Source organism: Capricornis sumatraensis, chromosome 1, assembly GCF_032405125.1.
Source record: "Capricornis sumatraensis isolate serow.1 chromosome 1, serow.2, whole genome shotgun sequence".
Lineage (NCBI taxonomy): Eukaryota > Metazoa > Chordata > Mammalia > Artiodactyla > Bovidae > Capricornis > Capricornis sumatraensis.
The window spans coordinates 250,635,672-250,654,767 of NC_091069.1; the positions used below are offsets into that span (position 1 = coordinate 250,635,672).

At 51.8% G+C, this 19,096-nt stretch overlaps 1 pseudogene; it reads left to right on the plus strand.

Moving 5' to 3' along the window:
• The first annotated feature begins 12,178 nt into the window (after window positions 1–12,178).
• On the plus strand, window positions 12,179–16,571 carry LOC138077146 (small ribosomal subunit protein eS6 pseudogene; annotated as a pseudogene).
• The last annotated feature ends 2,525 nt before the right edge of the window (window positions 16,572–19,096 follow it).

Sequence of the window (19,096 nt, forward strand, 5' to 3'; positions counted from 1 at the left end):
AAAAGCCTACTGTGGTTTTACATATTTTTCAAAAATATAATTATAATATTGCAGGTTTGTGCATTTTGTACTAAGATTAACTTAAGGGAAAATCCAGAAAAATCTAAAAAAACTATTGAACACTGAGGGCCTGATGTTCACAGAACTCCCTAGATGTTAGTTTCAATTGGCATTTGTTGCAGAGAAGTGTGATAGGATGGCCCACAGGAGCCTTTCCCAATAAAACTATGGGACCTCGGTTCATCATAAGCATGGGCAGTGGAGCCTGCCTTCGAGAAACTGGGTCCCCGCCCCGTGCTGTCCTCTGGGTGTCGGGCAGACAAGCCTGCTCTCGGCTGTGCCTCACGCAGGCCCCGCTCTGCCAGGGCCTGGCCAGACCTGAGTTAGAGGCGGGCAGCACCTGCAGGTGAGGCTCCCGGTGCCCAGGGCGGGAGAGCAGCCCCAGGGGCATCACCTGGGTACTCGTTAGAAAGGCAAATTCTCGAGCCTCACCCAGGCTCCGGGGCCCAGTCCTGATTCAACAAGCCCTCTGGGTGGTGCTGATGCTGGGAGCAGCTGTGGGGAGGGGGAAGGAGGGGCCTGAGGCTGGAGGAAGAAGGCTGGGGCCTGAGCACCTGCAGCAGGAAGGCCGAGGAGCCTCAGTGCGGGAGGCGTGGACCCGGGGCGCTGCTCGGCAGTAGGTGTCAGGGTGCCAGAACGTCGGCAGGGAGGACAGAAACGAGGCAGAGCCCCGGGTTCCCCAACGGCCACCCAGAGGCCCTGCTGGGCACTGCCTTCCCCCCAGACAGCTGCACTGTGGCCGGGCCTCAAAGCCCCACGCTCCAAGGAGGCAGCCAGCCCCCAGAACGGCGGCAAAGAGCAGATCCCTGGGTGCTAGCAGAGGGCGGGAAGGCAGTGACAGCCGATGGGCGCGGGGTCATCTGTGGGGTCATGGACGTGTTCTGGAACTGGGCAGAGGGGGTGGTGGCATGATGCTGTGAATGTGTTACATGCCGCTGGATGGTCACTTTAAAACCAGTGATTTTATGTCATATGAATTTTATCTGAAAAGAACAAAAAACCCACTCGGGACCACAGCCTGATTCCATCTGTCTGTCTCCACCCACCCTTTCCTGTCACTTAGGTCCTTCTCAGTCAGCATAGCTGTCCCATGAGAGTGCCCAAAGACCTTGCTGGTGAGCGGGCCGAGCGCCCGGGCCAGCCCCAGAGCCGAGCGCCGACAGCAGTGTGCTGCTGCTGGGCTGTGCCTGACCCTGCGGCCCCCAGAGTGTCCTGGATACAGAGACCCTCTTAAGGCTTTGTGTGGGGTGGAGGGCTGCCTGCTCCTGGGACAGGGCATGCGTGCAGAGTCCCCATTAGGTTGCCCTGAGACCAGGGGCGCTCGGCGTGCGCTTAGCTCGGAAGCCTGGGCATCGGGCGCCCTCACCCACTGAACGCTGTCACCCATGTCTCGTATCGGCCACCGCCTGCCACCCTCAATGGGGAGCAGGAAAGGCAAGCGCCAGCGCTCAGCTGTTAGCCAGGTTTTGGGGATGAGGGTGCCTGGGTCCCCTTCAAGTTGGGTGAACCTGGCCAGGGGTCTCCAGACACAGGACACTCACCACTGACCCAGCCAACCCCTGACTCCTCCCCGGTGGGTCCCAGGAGCCCTCACGAGAAGCATGGCCACCCTCCCAGTCTCCACGTGATGGCCCCACCGGCTCCATCCTGCAGGTCCATGCTTACCTGGTTCTTCACCAATCAGCGCCCACATGACCCTTGGGTGAAATGGTCCTGGGGTGTGGGGTCTGGGCCTTCGGAGCCTGTGTCCAGGGATAACATGGGCCGTCCAGCGCCTGCCCATGGTGTGAAACACTTGGCCACATCGTTCTAAGATGTGTGCAGTGGCCTTACAGTTAGTTATTCCCAGCACCACCAGACTGAGCAGCACACAGGTTCATACCAAGTGAATGAATCAGTGAACCGAGTCCCTGCCCCACTGATGGCTCATTGAGGTCCTGGCGGGTGCCTGGGGTGGACAGCCTACCTGCAGTGGGGGTAGGCCTCCCCTAAGCCCCACAAGACCTGGCTGCAGCCTGCCAAACCCCTGCACCACCCCCTATCCAGGAGGTGACCCCCAGACTGGAGCACTAGCCAGCCCTCACCACCTCTGAGCAGCAGAGGGCCCCCATCAGAGCTCTGACATTTCCAGCTGTGGACGCGGACACTGACTGTGCCCTCTCCACGCTCTGCACCCTACCCATCCATCAGGTGGTGAGCATCTGCTCTTGCTCACAAAGCAACACAAGTGGCTGGTTTCCTGCTGCGAAGGAGTGGGTTTTGGCAGGGTTAACCCCTCCTCCTCGAGGCTGGTGTGTGTGTGCAACAGGCAGAATTAAACACCAGGCATGTGTGTGCCAGACAGTCGAGCTGCATCCACCAAGCAGGAGGGGTGAGGGCATGGGTGAGGGGGTACAGTGCCCCTACAGAATTCAGCAGGACACACAGACCAATCACAGGCAAGCAGCACAGGCAGGAACGTCCCCTTGGAAGCCCAGCCCTTTCCGACCTCAGCCGTTTCACTCCTGGGATTTGTGCTTCCAACCTGCTATCGACCCCAGAGCTTGGGATAGGACGTGTGTGTCTCAGGGTGAATGTTTCAGAGGCCCTGGTGGTGGGCTCCTGGGGGACGGAAGTGGGTGGGAGCTCAAGGGTCACAAGACCACAGGACGTCCATACAGAGAGGACCTGTTTGCTCAGGATGTGTCTGTCCCAGGACTCTTGGTTCAGGCTCGCACCACCGAGGCACAGTCCCAGTGGCTGAAGAGTGGGTCACGGGCTCCCGGTCCCAACCATTGCACTCAGTGGAGGGAAGCAAATCCCAGAGGTAACTGGGGCGCGTGTGTGCTCAGTTGTTAAGTCGTATCTGACTCTGTGACCCCATGGATTGTAGCCCATCAGGCTCCTCTGTCCACGGGATTCTCCAGGCAAGAACACTGGACTGGGTTGCCTTGCCCTCCTCCAGGGATGAGACCCAGAGATGGGACCTGGGTCTCCTATGTCTCCTGCATCACAGTCCAATTCTTTTCTGCTGAACAACCGGGAACTGGGGTGGGGGTATTGCCAAATTAGGGGAGAAGGGCCCAGGCCCCAAACGAACATCTCTCAGTTTACACTGCCCCAGCACGCCCATCTCTTGGCCGCCCGACTTCAGCCAGCAGCCTTAGTCCCTCGCCTCTGCTTCTCCTCAGACCCACAGCAAATCCCGTCGGTTCTTCTCTGAAATCAACCTCGAGTGCATCCAGTCACCATCTTCAGGGCTGCCCTCAGCACGGCTTCCAGCTGACCAGCCTCCTTATCTCCCCCCTACCTGCTCCCCACCAGCAGGAGTGGCCGGTGAAGATGCCACTTCACATGGGCGGCTCCTGGAACCTCGATGGCCCACTGCCTGCAGAGGGAGGGCCATGCTGGACACACCGCCCAGAGGGCCACATCTGGGCTGCTCCATCCAGCCTCATGAGGAAGTCTGTTCCCAGCTGTCTCTGTGCATGTCTGCATGTGTGCACATATGTATGCAATTGCCTGTGTGGGTATGTGCACACGCGTGTGTGGCCGTCTAACCAGTAGGGACAACAGCCCCACGAGATTCCGAGGTTTGTGCGTCACCTTCCGCTGCAGGTGATGCGTGCCGGGGGCAGGCCTGCGGCTTCAATAGGATCTGGGCCGACCAGGTGAGTGACTGTATCTCCAGGTGACTGAAGGGAGGAGACTGGACAGGTTCCGAGCGGGACTGTCGCCCGCTGCCATCGCTAATGAGGGGCTGGCAACTCGTCTGGACACGTGGTGCACGTGCAGACGAGGAGGGTGAGGTTCCCGTGCAGGCGATGCTCTGTCTGCAGTAGGGGGAGCGGCAGGCAGAGGGGGACGCTGGAAGGCAACCTAGTAGAAGGTGCCTGTTACTCCAGGCTCCGCCCTGGAGGACCCCAGGAGGTCAGTGGCAGCAATGGTGATAAGTGACACAACAGTCACTGGTCCTATTTACCACAAGCCCCTGAGCACCAGGCTCTAGCTCCAGTGAGTAGGATCCAGGCCCAAACTCAGGTCTGGCTGCTCCCTCAAGTCATCAGTCAGCCCCTGGACAAGGACACGGGGCCTGACCACTGGACGAGTCCTTCTGGGCCAGTGAACCTCAGCTTCCAGCCTGGCTGAGCCCTCACATCAGATGGTGGCACCCAGGCTCCTGAAATGAGGTGGGAGCACCCCCAGGGGCTACACTCTCTGCGAGACCTCAGTCCTGACTGCGGAAGTCCAGGAAAGTAATTCTTGTCAGAGCTGAGTGGGGGAGCCCCATCCTAGAGGGGCGGAGACATGGCTGGTGTGCAGCCTCATCTCAATGGCTGCTGGGCACTCAGAACCCAAACCCAGGCGGTGCAGGCAGTTAGAGGAGAAAGGCAGACCCTCGCCCAGGGAAACGCTGGGCTATAGTGCCGGGAGCACTGTGAGCTAGGGCCAGGCCGGCAGAGCAGAGGTGGGGGGCCGCAGACCCTAGGAGTGAACAGCAGCGGGCTGCGTTAGAACTGCGCTGGCAGGTGGGAGGTCACTGTCACCTCCTGATGCCATCACAGAAGACCGGCAGGTCCCAGCTGAGGGCTCCTGGCTCCTCCACCCCAGACCTGGACACCCTTCCAGGGAGAGTCTGCCTGGCGTGCATTCCAGCTTCCTGGACAGACGCAGAGGTGGCTGGCGCAGTCACACTTACTCGTGCATTTACAAAACTTAAAAGGTAAAAAGTGGTTTGTTTTTTTTTTTAATTAAACATACAGCTGAGGGAAATCTTGGCAGGTGGGCTCCTCCCCAGGAGACATCACAGGCCCCAGGTGAGTCCTTGGGGGGAGGGAGTGGTGCCCGGTGAGGGAGGTGAGAGGGGAGACCTGACCCGAGAGCTGTGCTGGGAAGCTGTGTGGACACGGCCACCCCCCAGTATGTCCAGGCCTGGGAGGCCCTGGCCTTGTCCTGAGCCCTGTGTGTGACTGCTTCTGCCAGCAGGTGGCGAGCAAGGTGACTGCATCCCAGAAGGGTGGGTGGCGGGGGTGGCCCTGGGCGGCTGCAGCCCACACATCAGGTGCCTGCAGGTCACACACAGAACAACACACTCGCTGAAGACTAAAGACAGGGAGGTGACACCCATGAGGAAACCGGCCCTGCCCAGCGCAGCCTGCCCACCCAGGCCCCAGGCTCAGGACCACTACCCAGGAAGGGCTGGACCTGCAGCTAGTGAGGCTGCAGAGCTGGGCCTGGGCCCCCGTTGGATGGGAGGAAGAGACCAGGTGAGCTCATCTGTTCAGTCCTGGCTGCAGGGCAGAGCAGGCCAGCTCCCCTTCTGATGGACAGGTGGTCTCAGAGTCCTTGGGCTATGCGGGTTTGCAGCCCTTGTGGCTAGAATCCAGCCATGCGGATCCAGCGGGACCCCCTGGTGCCCCCTTCTACTCAGCACTCAGATGGTAAGCCACTCCTTCAAAGCACCGTCAGTAAGATCTAACTGCATTTCCTGAACAATTAGAGTTTCAAAAGCTTAATTTTAATAATTTTTATTTCCATGTTAATTATACTCATTATTTTGTTTTTTGTAAATTATCAGTCATAATTTGCAATTTTACTTGTAATATATACCTTTGAGTATCTTAGAACAACACTTCTTGAAAACACAGAAAAGTATTTTGTTTGTTTCTTATACTTTAAAAAATATTTATTTGTTTGGCTACATTGGGTCTTCACTGCAGCGTGTAGGATCTTCCGCGTGGTGCACGGACTCTCGCTGTGGTTCAGGTTCAGTCAGTGCAGTCACTCAGTCGCGTCCCACTCTTTGAGACCCCCTGGACTGCAGCACGCCGGCCTCCCTGTCCATCACCAACTCCTGGAGCTGCATGTGGGCTTAGTTATTCCAAGGCATGTGGGGGTCTTAATTCCCTGACCAGGGATTGGACTCATGTCTCCGGTATTCCAAGGGGGATTCTTAATCACTGGACCACCAGGGAAGTCCCTTGTTTTTTATTTAACTTTACTTTTTGATGGAAATATATTCACATTTTGTAAACTTTGAATACAATTGCAGAGCAGCACTGTTAACAGACACCAATTTAATGAAAACTGAATATGATGTAAATAGTGATTCCTTGAAATAAGGGTAAGGAATATAAATTTTACCAGATAAATGTAAAACAATGAGTGACTAACACATCTGTCCTTGTTACATGTCTGACGCCACCGGGTCATCAACATAGGCCCAGACCCAAGTGGCCACATCTGTTTCCATACTTTGCTGTTGGGTGTGGACCCGCCAGAGATATCTTCACTGAGACGGGGACAGACCTGTCATTTCAGCTTGTTGTTGTGTCTTTGTTCTTTCCAGGTACAGAGCCCCCTCCATAACATACTGGCTCTGAGCCCCCTCCCCTCCTGGAGGGGCCCCTGCAGGTGAGAAGCCCACGGCCAAGGGATGGGGACAGGGACAGCGCTCGAGGAGCAGGCACACCCCTCCTGGCCGTCCTGGAGCCCCACGGCCATCTGAGCACAGCATAAGCAGCCGCCAAGGCCAGATCTGCCGACCCCACTGGGTCCCCACCAGAGGACGACCCTGGCTGGAGTGCTGGACAGAGGGGCCAGCCAGTGCCCACGGGCTGCGGGCAGGAGCCCGTCTCGATCACTGAGGCTGCCTGGGGCATGACGACGGCAGCTCTCAGGGACCTCCTTTGCCACCTATGGTTGTCAAGGTGGCAGCAGGTGGGTAATGTGGGGCGGGGGTGGGGGGCCCAAGTCCTCCAACGAGGCTGGGGCTCCTCCCCTGCAGCGGGCAGCTGTCTGCCCTGCGGTGACGATCACCTGGAGCCAGGCATGTGCAGGCTGGCAAATCACAGGTGATTCATGTGGCTAATTTATTTATGACAATCAGGCTAAATTTAGGTTAATTACTTTTTAATCATTCTCTCGAGGGTACATGAAAATACTTGAAGCCAACCCACAAGCGCAGAGCGCTGCCGGGTAGGGGCGCTATCTGATGGAGAGGATGCCAGCCGGCGGGGACTCGGAGCAGGGTGGGCCTCTGCCCTGCCCTGAGGGGCTGGGGGACCCTCGCGGGGCGTCCAGGAACTTAGACGTGAATGCGTGCCCCAGCACTGTCTGCCTGCCCAGTCGTGCGGCCCCTCCCATGATAAGCCTGGACACCATCCCCATAGTGGGGCTCCCACCCCTGCTTCTCCGTCCTGACCCCTCATCCCACCACCCTTTTCCGCTTAGCCCCACAACAGAACTTTCCAGGAGGTCAACCTAAAAAACCCTGGGGTGCAGAGCCCTGCAGTCTCCCAGCATCCCCCACAGTGGGACTCAAAGCCCCGGTTTAGAACATGCTGACGCTTCCCTCACCCCATCCAGCCCCTTCTCCTGGCTCCCTCCCTTGAGACTTCAGCCTCCCCTGACCCTCACCCCTAGCCAGAGCCTCACTCTGGGCCACCTGCTGGCTCAGCCATCACTCTGGAATTTCTGGCCTCTCCAGCTGATCAGAAGTGGGGGTGGGGCGGGAGAGGCTGCCTCCCGCTGCAGAGGAGCTGGGGGAACACAGTCAGCCAGACAGCACCAGCCTCAGCTGGCTCTTTCCACCATCAACTCAAACCCTCCAGCAGCTGAGGTTCCCCCGCTGCCCCATAGCCACCCACCTTGCTCTCCACACCCTCCTCATTGTGGCAGGAAGCCCTGTCCTGCTCCCACAGCCACAACTCCTGGGAGGCTGCCCACAGACAGCGGACACCCTCATGCCCAGAGTCTGTTGCCCACCATGCCGACGGCCCACAGGCTTGTGCACAGCACCGTGGCCTTGTGCACAGCACCGTGGCCTTGTGCACAGCACCATGGCCTTGCCGGGCCTGGGGTTCTTGTTCTTGCTGCTCTGCGTCTTCAGATGGGCCTGACACCAAGGTCCATGCGGGGCCCCCACACAGAGTGTGGGCTACACAGAGGATGCTAAAGCCACAAATAATGTGAAATATTTAAATATCAAAATAACCTCCTGGTGTCCAGGGAGAGAGAAGTTAGCACAGAAAAGTGACGGGAGCAAGGATGGCGGACAACCGCTCCGCTCAGGAGAACACTCTAATATACACACTCACAAACTGTGACACCCAACAGGCTGAAAGGGGGCCCAGGCCGGACACACCCTGGTGTGAGAACCAAAGACGGAGGGCGGAGCCTGGAAGCCATCAGGAGGAGGAGAGTTCGGGGGACAGCAATTCCAGCCTTGATGGTTCCTCACTGGACACAGAGGCAACAGGCAGTGGGACGATGCATCTAGTGTTTCCCACGTGGAGCGCGATGTCTCCAGGAACACGGGCAAAACCACAGGCATGGATGAAAGAAAAGAGGATGTAGCGCCCACAGGAAGCTCTCAAGGCAACTGTCAACAGGGGACGAGGCCCCACAGGCAGGGGAAGAAAACAGTGAGCAACTCCCCAAGTATAGTATACTGCTTGCCTCCTTCAAAAGCTGGCTTAAAACTCAACGTTCAGAAAACTAAGATCAGGGCATCTGGTCCCATCACTTCATGGCAAATAGATGGAGAGACAATGCAAACAGTGACAGATGGTATTTTGGGGGGGCTTCAAAATCACTGCAGATGGTGACTGCAGCTATGAAATTAAAAGATGCTTTTTTATCATTTTAATTTTTAATTTTTTAAACCTATTATATTTCCCCTACATTTATTCCTGTTTCCCTTTCCTACTGTTCTTTTCCCCTTGCAGTTAATCTTTAATGTATATAAATCCTCTTCATCTACCTCTATTTAACTTTCCATATCTATTCTTTCCTTTTTTCCTCTGAACATATTTGTTAGTTTTGTTTCCATTGTTTTATTCCCCCGTTGGCACCTTGCTTTAGTTTTGCTTTCCAGTTTGTGCTTTAGTTTTGTTCTTAACTGGTAGATATAATTTTTGATTTCTTTTGTTTTCCAGGTCAATCTACTGTACTTTATTTCTGTTGGACTGTTTTGACTTTGCTCATGGGTGTATATGTATATGCGTATATTCCTTTAATTATTATTTGCCTAATTTTGTAACTGTCATTTGTCTGGGGTTCACCTTTGGTTTCTCGTTTGGGGATATTTGTTTTAATCTCACTTAATGCCATAACAAACCACTTGTGGAATCTTCGTTCCTGACCAGGGATCAAGCTCTGAGCCTTTGGGGTGGGAGCACTGACTCCAAGACCCTAGACTACCAGAGAACTAACCCTAGAGGGTATCAAATAGTGAGAACTCACATAAAGGAAGCCACTTGAATACAAGACCCGGCATCACCCAACCACCAGTAGCACCCTATGCAGGATGCCTCATCTAAACAACAAACAAAAAAAATACAAACCCAATCATCAGCAGACAGGATCACCACCTCACTCACCCTTGCCCATCAGAGGAGAAACAAACTAACGAACAAACAAAAACTCAGCACAGATCTTACCCTATAAGAAGCTCACACAAACCACTGGACCAACCTTAGAGGGCAGAAACCAAAAGGAAGAAAAGAATTCAACCTTGAAGCCTGGGAAAAGGAGACCTCAAACACAGTAAGTTTAAAAAAAATAATGAAAAGGCAGAGAAACACTATAGAAATTAAGGAACAAACTAGAAACACAGAAGTTCAAAGAAATGAAGAGGAAATAGGCAAACTCGCTGAAAAAGAATTCACATAATGATGATAAAGATGATCAAAATCCTTGAGAACAAAGTGGAGAAAATGCAAGAATCAATTAACAAAGACATAGAAGAATTAAAGAATAAACATACAGAGACAAACAACACAATTACTGAAATTAAAAATACTCTAGAAGGAATCCATAGCAGAATATCTGAAGCAGAAGAAGGAATCAGTGAGCTGGAAGATGAAATGGTGGAAATAACTTCTGAAGAGTAGAATAAAGTAAAAAGAATGAAAAGAACTGAGGATAGTTCCAGAAGAAACATACTAGACACACACTAATCAAACTAACAAAGACTAATCACAAAGAAAGAATATTAAAAGCAGCAAGGGAGAAGCAACAAGTAAGATACAAGGGAAACCCCACACACTTAACAGCTGATCTTGCAGCAGAAACTCTCCAGGCCAGAAGGGAATGGCAGGATATATTTAAAGTACTGAAAAGGAAAAATCTACAACCAAGATTATTATACTCGGCAATGATCTCATTCAAAATTGATGGAGAAATAAAAAGCTTTTCAGAAAAGCAGAAGTTAGGAGAATTCAGTGCCACCAAAACAGCTTTACAACAAATGTTAGAGGGACTTATATAGTCAAGAAATACAACAGAAGAAAAAAGATCTACAAAATCAACCCTAAACAATTAAGAAAATGGCAACAGGAACATACATATCAATAAATACTTTAAATGTAAATGGATTAAATGCTCCAACCAAAAGACACAGACTGGCTGAATGGATACAAAAATAAGAGCCATATATATGCTGTCTACAGGAAACCCACTTCAGACCTTAAGACACATATAGACTGAAAGTAAGAGGATGGAAAAATATACTCCATGCAAATGGGAAGCAAAAGAAACCCGGAATAGCAATCCTCATATCAGACAAAATAGACCTTAAAATAAAGATTGCAAGAGTTAAGGAAGGACACTACATAATGATCAAGGGATCAAGCCAAGAAGAAGACGTAACAATTGTAAATATCTATGCACCCAACACAGGAGCACCTCAATACATAAGACAAACGCTAACAGACATAAAAGGAGAAACTGACAGTAACACAATAATAGTAGGAGACTTTAACACGCCTCTCACACCAATGGACAGATCATCAAAACAGAAAATTAGTAAGGAAACACAAGTCTTAAATGACATATTAGATGAGATGGATCTCATTGATATCTTCAGGACATTCCATCCAAATCCAAGAGAATACAACTTCTTCTCAAGTGCACATGGAACATTCTCCAGGGTAGACCACATCTTGGGTCACAAATCAAACCTCAGTAAATTGAAGAAAATTGAAACCATATCGAGCATCTTCTCCAACCACAAAGCTATGAGACTAGATATCAATTACAAGAAAAAAACTGTAAGAAACACAAACACATGGAGATAAAACAACACGTTTCTAAATAGCCAACAGGTTACTAAAGAAATCAAAAGGGAAATCAAAAAATGTCTAGAAACAAATGACAATGAAAACAGAACTCAAAACCTATGGGATGCAGTGAAAGCAGTTCTAAGAGGGAAGTTTACACAACACAATCCTGCCTCAAGAAACAAGAAAAACATCGAATAGACAACCTAACTTCACACCTAAAACAACTGGAAAATGGAGAACAACAACAAAAAAAAAAATTAGCAGAAGGAATGAAATCATAAAGATCCAAGCAGAAATAAATGAAAAATAATAGTAAAGATTAATAAAACTAAAAGCTAGTTCTTTCAGAAGATAAGCAAAATTGACAAACCTTTAGCCAGACTCCTCAAGAAAAAAAGAGAGAAGAATCAAATCAACAAAATTTGAAATGAAAAAGAGGTTACAAACAGACAATGCAGAAATATAAAGGATTATAAGTGACTATTATGAGCAACTATATGGCAATAAAATGGATAACCTGGAAGAAATGGAAACATTCTCCGAAAAGTTCAATCTTCCAAGACTGAACCAGGAAGAAACAGAAATTATGAACAACCCAATTACAAGCACTGAAATTGAAGCTGTGATCAAATATCTCCCAAAAAACAAAAGCCCAGGACCAGATGGCTTCACAAGAGAATTTTATCAAACATTTACAGAAGAGCTAATATCTATCCTTCTAAAACTCTTTCAAAAAAATTGCAAACGAAGGAACACTTCCAAACTCATTCTACGAGGCCACCATCACCCTGATACCAAAACCAGACAAAGATAACACAAAAAAAGAAAACTACAGGTTAATATCACTGATGAACATAGATGCAAAATTCCTCAACAAAATTTTAGCAAACAGAATTCAGCAACACTTCAAAAAGCTCATACACCATGATCAAGTTGGGTTTATTCCAGGAATGCAAGGATTCTTCAATATATGCAAATCAATCAATGTGATACACCATATTAACAAATTGAAAGATAAAAACCATATGATAGCTCTTTTTCTTGGCGCCTCGGAGGCTGTCGGCCACTTCAGAATGAAGCTGAACATCTCTTTCCCGGCCACTGGCTGCCAGAAGCTATTGAAGTGGACGATGAACGAAAACTTTGTACCTTCTACGAGAAGCGAATGGCCACAGAAGTTGCTGCTGACGCTCTGGGTGAAGAATGGAAGGGTTACGTGGTCTGAATCGATGGCGGGAACGATAAGCTGGGTTTCCCCATGAAGCAGGGTGTCTTGACCCATGGCCGAGTTTGCCTGCTACTGAGTAAGGGGCGTTCCTGTTAATGACCAAGGAGGACTGGAGAGAGAAAGCGCAAATCTGTACGGGGTTGCACTGCGGATGCCAATCTGAGTGTTCTCAATTTGGTCATCGTGAAAAAAGGGGAGAAGGATATTCCTGGACTCACCGATACTACAGTGCCTCGTCGCCTGGGTCCCAAAAGAGCTAGCAGAATCCGCAAACTTTTCAGTCTCTCTAAAGATGATGTCCGCCAATATGCTGTGCAAAAGCCCCTAAACAAAGACGGTAAGAAACCTAGGACTAAAGCACCCAAGATTCAGCATCTCGCGACTCCACAAGTTCTGCAACACAAACGCCGGCGTATTGCTCTGAAGAAACAGCGTACTAAGAAAAATAAAGAAGTCTGTTCTATACATCTGTGTCTCTTTTGCTGTCTCGCATACAGGGTTATCATTACCATCTTTCTAAATTCCATATATATGTGTTAGTATACTGTATTGGTGTTTTTCTTTCTGGCTTATTTCACTCTGTATAATCAGCTCCAGTTTCATCCACCTCATTAGAACTGATTCAAATGTATTCTTTTTTAATGGCTGAGTAATACTCCATTGTGTATGTGTACCACAGCTTTCTTATCCATTCATCTGCTGATGGACATCTAGGTTGCTTCCATGTCCTGGCTATTATAAACAGTGCTGCAATGAACATTGGCGTACACGTGTCTCTTTCAATTCTGGTTTCCTCGGTGTGTATACCTGTGGCGGATTCATGTTGATGTATGGCAAAACCAATACAATATTGTAAAGTAATTAACCTCCAATTAAAATAAATAAATTTATATTTTAAAAAAGTCTACAAACAGTAAATGCTGGAGAGGGTGTGGAGAAAAGGGAATGCTCTTGCAGTGTTGATGGGAATGTAAATTGATACAGCCACTATGAGGACGGTATGGAGATTCCTTAAAAAACTAGGAATAAAACCACCATATGACCCAGCAATCCCACTCCTAGGCGTATACCCTGAGGAAACCAAAATTTAAAAAGACACATGTATCCCATTGTTCATTGCAGCACTATTTACAATAGCTGGAACATGGAAGCAACCTAGATGTCCGACAGATGAATGGATAAAGAAGCTGTGGTGCATATACACAATGGAGTATTATTCAGCCATAAAAAGGAACACATTTGAGTCAGTTCTGAGGTGGATGAACCTAGAACTTATTATACAGAGTAAAGAGAAAGAGAAACATAAATATCGTATTGTAACACATATATACAGAATCTAGAAGAACGGTACCAAAGAACTTATTTACAGGGCGGCAATGGAGAAGCAAGCCATAGAGAATAGACTTACGGACATGGGGAGAGGGGAGGAGAGGGCGAGATGTATAGAAAGAGTAACATGGAAACTTACATTACCATATGTAAAATAGATAACCAACAGGAATTTGCTGTGTAGCTCAGGAAATTCAAACAGGGGCTCTGTATCAACCTAGAGGGGTGGGATGGGGCAGGAGATGGGAGGGAGGTTCAAAAGAGAGGGGATATATGTATACCTATGGCTGGTTCGTGTTGAAGTTTGACAGAAAACCACAAAATTCTGTAAAGCAATTATCCTTCAATTTAAAAAAAAATAGAAGAAAAGAAAAGAAAAAAAAAAAGACGCTTGCTTCTTGGAAGAAAAGCTATGACCAACCTAAACAGCATATTAAAAAGCAGAGACAGTAATTTGCCAACAAAGTCCATCTAGTCAAAGCTATGGTTTTTCCTGCGGTCATGTATGGATGTTAGAATTGGACTATGAAGAAAGCTGAGCACTGAAGAATTGATGCTTTTGAACTGTGGTGTTGGAGAAGACTCTTGAGAGTCCCTCGGACTGCAAGGAGATCCAACCAGTCCATCCTAAAGGAAATCAGTCCTGAATATTCATTGGAAGGACTGATGCTGAAGCTGAAACTCCCAATACTTTGGCCACTTGATGTGAAGAACTGACTTCTTGGAAAAGACCCTGATGCTGGGAAAGGGGGTTGAAGGCAGGAGAAGGGGACAACAGAGGATGAGATGGTTGGATGGCATCACCGATGGATGGAAACGAGTAAGCTCCAGGAGTTGGTGATGGACAGGGAAGCCTGGCGTACTGCAATCCATGGGGTTTGGAGACAAACCTCAGTCAGACACAACTGAGCAACTGAATTGAACTGCCTCCTTCAAAGCCTTTAAATAACTGACTCCTGAAAGCAAAAGCTAGAACATCATCTGGGTGATCCCCATGGGCATGTTACTCAGTGACAAATGGGGGGTCTTGAACGGCTATAGGATTCTGGGTGTCCCTAAATATTAACTTTTGTTGTTGCTGTCCAGTCACCAAGTCGAGTCCAACTCTTTGCGACCCCAAGGACTTTAGCATACCAGGCTCCCCTGTCGTTCACTATCTCCTGGAGCTTGCTTGAACTCATGTCCATTGAATCTGTGATGCCATCCAACTATCTCATCCTCTGTCATCCCCTTCTCCTCTTGTCCCCAATCTTTCCCAGCATCAGGGTCTTTTGCATCTGGTGACCAAAATATTGACACTTCAGCTTCAGCAACAGTCCTTCCAATGAAGATTCACAAAGTCAGGTATATCTATTATAATCCCTAGAGCAATCACTAAAAGATAACACAATAAATCTTTACACATATCACACAATACATATATTTCAAAAGCTAATAAACTAAATGGAATAGTGGAAAAAAGTTCAAATAACCCCAAACAAGGCGGGAAAACAGAAACAAATATCCCAGCCAGAGGAGCAGACAGAAAGCAGATAAAGCTGTAGACAGGTCCAAGCACCTCAATGATTGTATTAAATGGAAATATACTAATTATTAGAAGAGAGATAATTAGAAATAATAATTAGAAGAGAGACTGTCACACTGGATAAAAACAGTAAAACCATAAAAACAAGATCCCAGGATGTGCTTTCTATAAGAAATCCACTTTTCAAAAATCATTTTGCGTCAACTTTACTTTCATTTAAAAAAATTTGGTTGGGTGGGGTGCTGTGCTGGGCTTTTTGGCTGTGGCACTCAGGCTTCTCCAGTTGCCGCGCGCTGCTCCAGACTGTGTGGGCTCGGTAGTTGTAGTTGCTCTAAAGCATATGGGATCTTAGTTCCCTGACCAGGGATCAAACCTGCGTCCCCTGCACTGGAATGCAGATTCTTAACCACTGGACTGCCAGGGAAGTCCCAAGAAATCCGTTTTACATACAACACTATATATAGCTTACATGTTAAAAACAACAAAAAAAAATCCCCAAAGAAAACAGCAGGTCCAAGTAGTTTAACAGGTGAGTTCTAACCAACTTCCAAGAAACAGGTGATCCAGTAAGGAAACAGAGTGAAGATTCTTCAAACGATCCTTGAGGCCTTGACTCTGGTGCCAAAACCAAGACACTGGGAGAAGCCCGCTCCACAGCCTCATGAGCGCTGCCAGGCTGGCGGAGCAGATAATTTCAGGAGGAACTGCACCACAGGCTGACGGGATTACCCACAAACACCGGATGGTGTAATTACAGAAAATCCGGAAATGCAACTGCCTTGAGGGATTAACAGGGAAACGGCGCTCGTGGGTGCAGGCAGGTGGCAGGGCGGGGCAGGCATCCTCAGAGTGAGTGAAGTCTAAGCAGCGTCCTGAAGACGACCCAGAGTGGCGGGGGATGGGGGGGGGGGGGGGGAGGGGCGCAACTCAGCATGGGGTCGGGGGTGGTGGTGCCAGGCTCTCCCGAGATGGCCTGTCCTCCACTGACCAGAAGCCCTTGGGCTTCACAGCACAGGAGCAGCAGGCCTGTGCTTCAAAAGGCGAGGGATCTGGGGGCAATTATTATCTCCCGGCAATGACCGGCTGGCCCCCTTGTGTGTGTGTCCCCTCGGCCCTGGGCGGCAGTGAACACCCAGCCAGCACCTCACTTGGCTCACCCACACGGATTCCGCGTCCACAGCGGGCAGAGCTAATGTGATGGGGTGGCCTGGCTGAAGGCAGGAAGAGCAGACAGAGGTGAGGATGTGGGTGGGAAGGCAGGCCCTCTCCCAAGTGGTTCCAAAGACCCAGGGCCCTGGTTCGAGAACGTGTCCACTCTCTTGACCACCTGCAGGCCCCAGCGCAGAAGGCTGGCCCCGAGGGCTCCCTGCGGGCCCAGTGTTGAGGGTGCTCTAAGACTGAGGCCTGGTCCACCACCTCCTCCCTCCACTATCCTGGCTCAGGCCCTGCTTTCGGGGGCATCTGTGCTCTCCAGTTTGGGGCCTGGTTTGGCCGAGGGAAGACTCAGTGTTTCCCCACAGTCTAGGGAAGAGTGGACAGAAGGGGATTCACCCCACCCTCCCCTGAAGCGGGGCTCTGGTTGGCTGGGGCTGATCCGGGCTGGCAGCGATCACAACCCGGTGATCTCAGCTCCCTGCAGTAGGCCTGGGACTCCCTCCCTCCCTTGTCCCTGCAGCCCAGGCCCAATGGTCCTTGTCAGCCCTCTGGGCGCTGGGCAGTGCCCAGGGGGTGCAGGGGGTGGGGGACGTGAAGGCCGAGCTCCATGCCCACCATGTCCCACAGGGCAGGACCTCAGGTGGTCTCCTCCTCCCTGGATACTGGAGGGTCTGGTGGGTGGGGGCTGGCGCTCACCCTCCACCAGCCCTCAAGGCTTCTTGCCCCAAGGAGCCCATGTGTGCACATGTGTGTGTAGGGGGGCACCCGCCCTGAGCAGAAAGGGCTGGGCTGGGCGAGGTGGCGCCCGGGGTCTGCAGGTGGGACTCCCTCCCATGCCGGCACCCGCAAAGCTGCCCCAGGAGAACACCGCGAGAAGCCCCGAGACTGCTCTGCCCCGAAGCTCCAAGTGTTTCATGTGGTTCCAGCTCGTCGAGTACATCACCCAGCATTTCAAAGAGCCACCAGGAAGGCAGTTCTCCGTCTCTCCTCTCCCTCCAAGCTGGTTCCAATGTCAGGTCCTCTGCCAGGAGGGTAAGCCCACACCCGCACACACACGCTCACACCAACTTGAAAGGAATGTGTCACCACCGCTCCCTGGAGCCAGCCCAAGCCACAGGGTCGTCCAGTCGCTCACACACAGCTTGGCTGAGCCCCGTGGGGTGGGGACAGGCTGTGGGCACGCACCCCTGCAGCGTGTGGGGCTCACGATCTGGTCTGGCTGCCCCAGGGCACCCCTGCCTGGCAGCTCCCGGGCTGAGGTCCCCACTCCACAGGCCCGGGTGCCCCCACTGTGCTGCTGCCAGGGCCCCGCGGGAGCTGCTCCAATAGGGCCTTCCCCAGCCACAATGGCAGCAACCTGTGCAGAGGGACGGCGGTGGTCAGGTCTCACCCCTGACCTCTGCTCCCCTCCCCAAGCTGCGGCCCCCCATCCCCACCACCCCACCCACCCCGCTCCCTGCGCCCCTTGGAGGGCGGAGCTGAGCTGCCCTCATCTGGGATCCTGATCAGAGGTGCAAGTCTTGAGACCCCTGGGGACTCACGGGAGGAGAATGTTTAAGCAGGACCAACTGAAGCTGCTCAGTCACTTTCGAGCCCCTGCAAGATCCCCCCAGCATGGGATCCACCATGATGGATGGGTGCAGGGTGCCGGCCGGGGGGCTGCACCCCTGCCGCTCTGAGGGTCACTCAGCCTAGCGCCCCTCAGTGTCACACCAGACACTCCCGTCCGGGAACCTCCCGGCTCCTGTGTGTTTCACACGTTGTTCCTTCACCCGACAAGTCCATTCAACAAAGAGGTGAGGCTGAGGACACCGTGGTGTTTTGTCTAGAGGATGACTGCCCCAGAGGAGCTGTGTCTGTGGGCACAGGTGGAAGCTGCCTGGCTGCACCCACGGGGGCCACATCAGCCTAGCCAGCCCCTGTTCGGTTGAGGAACCCAGGGTGCCGGGGCCTGACCGGCTCGCCCAGATGCTGAGGGCTGCCTGCATGCAGCGGTGAGCCCCAGGGCCCCACCCCTGCCAGGAAGGAAGGGAGAAGCCAGAGGGGGACACGGCAGGGCTCCCCGAAGCAGGGGTGGAGCGGACCGCAGTGTGGAGTCGGTGCCCCAGGAGGGAAGGTGTTGGTGGAGAGGGAGCCTGGGGGTGACGGTGGGCCCAGGTAGATGGGCTTGACGGGACAAAGGCTGGAAGGGCTGCCTCGGAAGTTGGGCTTCACTCCAGGGGAGGGTGGGGGCCCCAAGGCAAGTCCACACCCAGGAACCCTGGCTCGTGGGTGGGGAAGGCAGACTGTCCTGTCCTCTACCGGGGCAGAACCAGGGGTCTGAGCCCCCCTCTACAAAAGCTGGCCCAGCGTCCTGCTGTGCTCTGAGGCGCTGGGAAGGCACCCAGGGCCCGGGCACAGCCTCCTGGCCACGTCACCTGCGGTCAGGCCTTGGGGTGGGGGGAGCAGTAGCAGGGGAGCCTGGGGTTACCAGGGTGGGTTCCGTCCTCCACCCAGGGCCCCTGACTGACACACACGAGGGGTGCAGACACCAGCACGACCTCAGAGCAACCTGACTATAAAACCAGACAGGAAGCAGCCATGGCCACATACGGGAGGGAGTGGGGAACGGACCCTGTGAGCTCTTTTATTCCAGTCACCCGGGCCAGAGCCCACAGAGACGCCCTTCCCAGGACACACCCAGGACAAGGCAGCGAGTAGGCTTCCACGCCCACAGCTCTGCTCACCATCCCTGGAACCAGGCAAATAGAAGAA